Below are 8,036 nucleotides of genomic sequence, written 5' to 3' on the forward strand. Positions count from 1 at the left end.
AATATGGTTGTTTTTACTGTAAAACTTTTGTATAAAACTTTTTTTGATATCTTAAATAGTTTTCGAGTTATATCGAAAAAAGCAAATAACCCTTCTGTTTGTAAGGGGTGGTTTCACTCCTTTAAAGTGAAATTTAGCACAAACGAAAAATAGTTTTGTGTTACGGATGAACTACTCTACATGCACATAAAAATTTATATTTTTTTGAATTTCCGGGTTGTCTAACATTCCTTGTTAGGTTATCGGATTTTAACAACGGTTAAACTGATCACTTTCTCTAAGTAAGATCATTAATAAGCTTGTAATTTATTGAAATAAGAAATGTGTTTTTTTTTTATTTTTTTACTTATTGTACAAGCGGAGATATCACGATGCATACTTCAAATCGTGAAATGAAGATTTCGGGACAGCTACCAAAAAGTGCGCGGAGTTGCCGCTAAGAGGCGTCGCATTCTCGCATTTAAAATACACTTCAGTCGGAATATAAACGGGCCTAGTAAGTCACTCAACAGTCGAGTTTTCGACTAGTATGTGGCATTCACTAGAATTTCGTTTTTATTGATTTAGTTATTGACAAATCTTTCCAAAAATATTTGTGTTCGGTTGGACTATGGCCCGTATTTATAGTCGATTCTTTAAGCACATACTTAAGACGATCTTCATAAAGACAGAGTCTTATTCAATGAAGATTATCTTAAGATCGATAGAATTCATAGTCATAAATTAAGATGATCTTCAGAAAGAAGGTATTGCTCAAGTAAATCTTATTTGATATAAGGGGTTAACTTGATAAAGACAACCTTAAGACTGTACTTATTTTTTATCTGGGTGTTTCCGTGATATTTCCATTGATATTTTATAGAAACGTTGTATTAAGTTTCTAGACTTGAGCGATAATTAGTCGAACAGAAAAAAGCGTATCTGTACGTACAAATCAAATTTCATTTAAAAATATATTTTAAGATATTTTAAAAGTTCTTTATTTTTTTAACTTAAATAAATGATTTGGATACTTTTTTATCAAGTTTGTGACTAATAAAAAAATATTGGAGCTGAATGAATGACTTGTTGATGGCTCCAGAGCTTGTAGATGCTCTAAACCGCCAATGTGCAAAGTTCGGAGCTGATTCAGCAGAGCCAAAACAAAGAAAAGGAAAAGGTAATTCAATATTATTTACAGATCAGCTGTATGTTACTGAAGGTTTAGTACGCAAAAAGTCATTATTTATATATCTCCTTGAAAAGGTACATTAATTTTATTCTAATTTAAAGCCATCGGTGCAGAAAGAATGAAAACAGGAAAAATCAAAAAGTATCTTGCAAGACATTCAAGAAAAAAAAAATATGAATATTGAAAGACAAGATCTAGAACTTGAGGATATCGAAGATATTGAAGATTTGGCAGTAATACGAGCTCCAAAACGGTACATTCAAGATGCAGATAATCCATTTGACTTTTATGAAAAGTCAGAATTTAAAAGACGTTTTAGATTTTCTAAGGATATTGTTATGCATGGAATACTACCTAAAATAGAACAACGTTTAATAAAACCCAACAATCGTGGTCTGCCAATTCATCCTGCTATGTGACTATTAGTTTGCCTTCGATTTTATGCAAGTGCTAGTTTTCAGGTTTGTAGTATAATGTCTGTAATTTTTATAATATACTATTTTATTTATATTATTCAAAATTTATACAATGTGAGTGTATGTGTGCCTTTTCGTATTTGATAATATAAATAACTTTCTTTATAAATTTATAGATGGTTATTGGAGATACTCTGGGGTTATCACAACCAACTATATCCAGAATAATTTTTCGAGTATCAGCTCACTTAGCTAGTTTGATAAATGAAGTAATAAAAATGCCTACATTACAAGAAAGAAAAAATGAAAATTATGAATTATTTAAAAAGCTTGGATATGGTAACGGAGAAATTGGTCTACCTGGAATTGATGGTGCAATTGACTGTACGCATATAAAATTAACATACACACATTTTCATCATATTAATGAAGTGTATCGCAATAGAAAAGGATATTTTTCACCTAATGTACAGGTATTTTATTATAATTTATATTTTATAATAATATTTAGTAATCAATAATTAAAAGATTGCATATATATCATTTTATTCCAATTTAATTATACAATTATTATTTTATTTATTACGTTTGATCTTTAAGCTAAAATTTTAATTTTTATTTCAATGCGTTATAGACTGTTGTTGGATCTCGAATGGAATTTCTGGACATTGTTCCGGAATATCTCGGCAGCCAGCATGATAGTAGAATTTTTCAGAATTCAAGAATATATATGCGATATGTACAAGGAAATTTAAGTGGAAAATTAGTTGGCGGTTATCCATGTTTACCGTTTCTTTTAACACCAATTGCAAATTTTCAAACAGATGAAGAAGAAATGTATGAATTATTATTATTATTATTATTCTTATTATTATTATTATTCTTATTATTAATATTTAATAATCTCAAAAAATCTTTATTTTTATTTCTTTATAAGGAATATATTTTTTTTATTTAATGTAAAAAATTAATTTTTATCTACATTATTTTCTTTATCATGTATATTTAATTTTATTAAATATTACTTTTAGGTATAATATTATTCACGGAAGAACGAGACAGATTGTAGAAAGAACATATGGCGTATGGAAACGACGATTTCCATGTTTATCAAGAGGACTTAGCACAAAACTAATATGCTCTACAACTATTGTAGTTGCATGTGCAGTACTACACAATTTTTCTCTCATGTTCCGTGACGAACTTCCTGAAGATAATGAGGAAATTTCAAATGATGTATATGAAGATGTTCCAGTAAATCCACCACATTGGCAACCAGGAGAAGGGTTTATCGTAAGACAAGTTCTTATTGAGCGTTTATTTCATTAATTGTAATAATTTGTAACTAAAAATATCGATATCTATATAATTTTCTATTTTATTAAATTTAATCTGTATATGTATAATAATCTTTTTATAAATATCTATATATAATAATATATATAATAAATTTATTGTAATTTAAGTTAAAATTTAATTATCATAAAAAATTGGAAAGTTAAATAAAATTATAGCGTAAATAAAAATAATAAAATATATTTATTTAAAATATATCCAATTACATAACACCATTATATATACAGGGTGTCTCAGCCCATGTGTAAAATCCTATACAGATAGGTAGGTCTTGGGGAGATAAGTAAACAAGTTTTTTAACGTTAAGAAAAATTCTCAATACTTATTGAGAAAAAAATTAATTTGTCTAGCGCAAGAGCGACAAGGAAGCTACACGTGAGTGAGCGCGATAGGCGACGGCGCCATTCCTAGCCATTCGCCTGTCGCGCTCACTCGCCCGCAGCTTCCTTGTCGCTTTTGCGCTAGACAAATTAATTTTTTTCTCAATAACGGTTAATAATTTTTCAAAATGTTAAAGAACTTTTTTATTTATCTCTCCAAGACCTACCTACAAGAATATGCGTTAAAATATATTACACAGTTTTATACATTTATTACAAGCGCAAGTAGTTCGCAATCTACAATTTGTTGTTCGTCGAAGGAATCGCTGCTGCGTATAGCGCTCACTGCCTCGGTGCGATTCCTCGATGCGGAAGCGATTTTGCAAAATCGCTCGTATTTGTCGTCGATCTTCGGTAGGACTTTGTTAAGTACGTTGAACGTCAAAGAGACGCAATCATCGAAATCCAGCATTCGCGTGAACGTAGCTTCGGTCATGGCCATACGTGTGTCGACCGATTCGAGTCGTACAAGTTTCATTTCGTTCATGCGGCAAATTCGTACTGTGAGCGAACCTATGTTCGCAACGTCGTACGGTTGCTTCGGTCGATCGTGAAGCATATTCAGAATTGTCCATCGATGCTCGCACAGTTCTTTCCAGGTGTCGAGCGACATGGTTAATTCATCTCCTCGATTATCACCTATGATGATTTCCGCAAAACAACGCGTGCCAACGTTCACGCCGATCTCAAGATATTTGTATCCCGTTTGAGTCAGTGGGTATCGCCGGCAGAGTAAGCGCGTCACGTATCGTTTTGGCGAGATGCTGGAAATTAAATAAACGCAATTATGAATATAAATATATTAATTGGAAGTAATTAATTTTATAAGAATGAAAAAACTTACTCGTTAAATTTTTCTCGCTAGATGAGGCTTCAGCACCGCAATCATTTCGACGCACTTCGTAACAGTTTCTCTCGTTGTAATACATCGTCGTATTCGCAGTCGTAGTCGTAGTCGTAGAGGAAGTCGTTGCTGCGGCCAAAGCGAAGAATGTACTGATCGCACGATCTGAGGGTACCTCGAGTCGAGGACGGTTGCGAAAAATCCCCTCTTTCATTAATTAAAATTTGCATAGAGTGGGGAAATATAAAACGCAGTTAGAAAAATTTTTGGAGAGGGTAATTAAGAGAGGGGGTGATTGGGGAGAGGGTAAAATAATCGAAAGACGTACATGTATAGGTATGTGATACAAAAAAAGTTTTTATTCAAAATTATACGTCATCATTTTGATGGTTACGCCACCAATTGTACAATTTAAATACATTTTGTACGGCGCAATTTTTGCAATGTCTTCTACAGCGGAAAGTATTCGAATCGTCCAAATCGTTGAGCGATTCAATGTTTTCAAAATCCTCTTCGATGTTCCTGACGATCAGATTGTCTGTGTAGAATTTGATATCATCATAATCGTCGCCGTAGTAATCCTCTTCAAGCATATCTTGCAGCCAATCGCGTTTTTCTAGTCCTTTAACGTATACGATGGCGTGATCGTAGCAGTCCTCCTCATTCTGTAGGGCTCTGATGATCAGGCGTTTAGCCCGACTGTATGGAACGTCCCCATCTTCCCACGCTATACCGTGATGATTTCGTACCAGCCAGGTAACGAGACGTCTGTCATCTCGCGATACTGCACCCCACGACATAGGAGTCGTAAAGACGTAATGCGCGAGAACGGCACCACCTCGCAGCACCGCTGCTTCCTTCACGACGAAACGTCGTCCAATGGGATAACCTTGCAGATCGACGAACGTTGGTGTGGACATGATGATGACGTTTGACGATGCGACTCAATCGAAGGAAGTTACAATACTGAATACGCGCGAGCAAATTCATTGGTCTTGTTAATTTCCCCCTCCTTTCCAAATCGCATTACTTTTTTAAATGCTTCGAGACAAAATCCGTCACGCGTTCCTGAAGTCGTTCGGTTCGCGACTTTTTATCCGTTTGCGTGAATGCATCAACCACTGTGTTTCCCGAGGGTGTCACTCGATACGTCATTCCTCTGTTCAATAAGTGATCCGTCGATCTAGGATCCGTTTGCGTACCTTTATCTTCCTTCATGCGACTCGCGTTATCGCACCAACAAGACGGTTGATACTTTGATGGTTTCATGACGACGATGACAATCTCTCTCTCTCTATCGACGTTACGCATACGACGGAATGGAAGTGAATACGCAACGGTCGTCGATTCACCGCTTTACATACACACGTCGAAGATCATTTCTACGTGATCTTACGTACAACGTTGGTCAACGGATTGTATTGAACCAAACGATCGTGTATGATGAGACAGTAAGCCGTGGTATTTGGCGCTACATTGTCCTTGCATTCAAACTCTAATCTCACGTCCACGGTAGCGGTTTTAACCGACTCGTTTTGACGCGAGCAGTCGATGATGACGAACGGACCGTTGAGCAGAAACGACGTGACGGTGAGATTCGGTTCGAGATACTCGTAGCCGTAATATTCTTTGCAGAAACGCGCGTACGCGTCGTAGAGAATCGCGTATCTACGTTTGCTAAAGTCGAGGTTCATATCGTCGTACGGGTAGCACTCGGAGTTGAGATAGAGCTTCACGTTGGTCAGTTTGCAGTCGTCGAAACGACTGTTGTCCTCGGACATGATGTTCTTTCGACCTGTCTGCAGAGCGAAGATGACGTATCGAGGTTTCTCGAGTTGCGTGGCGGTCTTGATGGCCCACGAGTGCTTGGTCGTGAGTTGCAGTAGCGGAAACTCATACAGATCCCATGAGCGAAATCCCATACTGACGAATCGACCGCTCTCCAAGGTGCGCAACATCGCCAATTTCTTTACCTCGTTTAAAAGTACGTGAGGCATACGCCATTGTATTTTCAGCAAGTCAACCTTAGGCTCGACCGCGGAACTGCCCACCAGGCAATTGTTGTCGTTGCGCGCTCGTATGAGAATCAATTCGTGACGAGCGTTGATCACGACGCGTCTATAGTCCTCGCAAAATCCCAGCAGCATGTTGAGCGGTACGCAGAAATTGAAGTAACCGTTTGCATTGATCGTGGGACTGAGCCATCCCGCGTTCCGCAGAATCACGCTCCTGTTGGACGAAACAGTCGCGTAATTTTTCAGCGTGCTGGTTATGCCGACATTTCGGTTACGATCGATCTCCACACCGTCGAGCTCGTATCGTATCTCGTCGAACATGAAGGCGATGCAGTTGTCTCCGAGAGTCACGTCAGCTCCCGCAACCACCTTGCCCTTCGTTAATTTTCCCTCGACGTAGAGAAAACTATCGTGCGGTAGCGTGTACAGATCTTGCTGTTGTATCGGTATTCTTATCTCATCGCTGTGTTCGAACGTCGTATTGGCGAACGGATTGTAAGCGTGAGTCTCGATCTTGACGATTCGATCGTCGAAGACCGGTTCGTCTCGGATATTCAAAATGTCGGACATCGTTCAGATAAAGTTATTTCGCACAGCGAATCCGAGCGATCTCAGAAATTCAACGTTTGTTTCGGTTAATCTTTTTTTTCTTCTTCCTATCCTTTCGACGCTATTTACAGCGAAATGTTGTTGTTGCGGTTCAGGCTGTTGGATCGTCCCAGCACCGAAACTGATCGTTGTAACGCGACTCGTTTTGTTCGGTATTAACATACCACGTTATCGTTGTGGTCGTCGTTGTTGTTGTCGCACGTGCAATCTGACGGTGATCTCCTCTCCGCGAAAGTCGAGCGGTCGACCGTTCTGGTTGGTGACGCGTATCGTGAGATCCGTAACGTATCGCACGATGATCGGCAGGTAAATGACTTGCGTGGGCGTTTCCGTGATCTTATATCCTGGTGGCACTTTCGGTGAAAACTCGTGAATCGTGTGCATGCGTTCGCCGTTGCAGTACGCTCCCGCGGTTACGTTACATTCGATGCGGATAATATTCAGGTTGATTATATTGATCGGTAAGTCGGACTCGTGCCATTTTCGCGGTTGCAGTACGCGGTGTGGCGAGAATCCGAGAAGCGGTCCCAACGAGTTTGGTTTCGAAAAGTTTACCGTGTACGCTGATTTGATCTCGCTTCTCATAGTGTTGAAGTTTGCGCGAATCGTTATCGAGAAATCATCGTTCTTCTCGCTCTTCTCATTACGATTACCATCGGCGGTGTCGCGTTGTCGCGGCATCGCATGTTTCAAAAATTTGTCTATTGCCTGTATCTCATACGATCCCTCGGGAATCGTAATTTCCTTGCCGTCCGTGCCGTAGTAGAATTTATTGTTTGTAGAATCGACGTTCGGTATGGTGTTGTAAGTCGCAAAGTCCGTGAGACCGAGCTCGTAATCACCGTCGCTGAAATCCAACGCCGGTGAGTAGCTCGAATGGAGAACGCTGCTCCTACCGGTTAACGTGAGCGTGATCGACATGTTCGAAGCGATACTGAGACGAAGTATGTCGCGACGTCAGTTTTTAAACGTAATCGCGTCGATCGTACTTAAAAATCGCAGACACAGCTGTCCACAGATACTCTGATCGTACGTTTGATAGGATCGTCGATTGTATTCTATCGACGAGACGTCGACTCCGAGATATCTCACCAATTCTATGGGCGGTCGGAGATTACCGAAGCCGTCAAAGTACGCGACGCGATTTCCTCTTTTGGCGTACGCTACCCAGTGAGTCCCCGGACCCGTCACGTTGTCCAGGTTCACGATACCGCTCTCGTTTGTACGCGCACCACTCATAGGTAG

At 39.0% G+C, this 8,036-nt stretch overlaps 1 pseudogene; it reads left to right on the forward strand.

The window, feature by feature from the left end:
• The first annotated feature begins 537 nt into the window (after positions 1-537).
• On the forward strand, positions 538-3,107 carry LOC139104742 (putative nuclease HARBI1; annotated as a pseudogene).
• Positions 3,108-8,036: the final 4,929 nt, after the last annotated feature.

The sequence above is a fragment of the Cardiocondyla obscurior genome, linkage group LG08 (assembly GCF_019399895.1).
Source record: "Cardiocondyla obscurior isolate alpha-2009 linkage group LG08, Cobs3.1, whole genome shotgun sequence".
Taxonomy (NCBI): Eukaryota; Metazoa; Arthropoda; class Insecta; order Hymenoptera; family Formicidae; genus Cardiocondyla; species Cardiocondyla obscurior.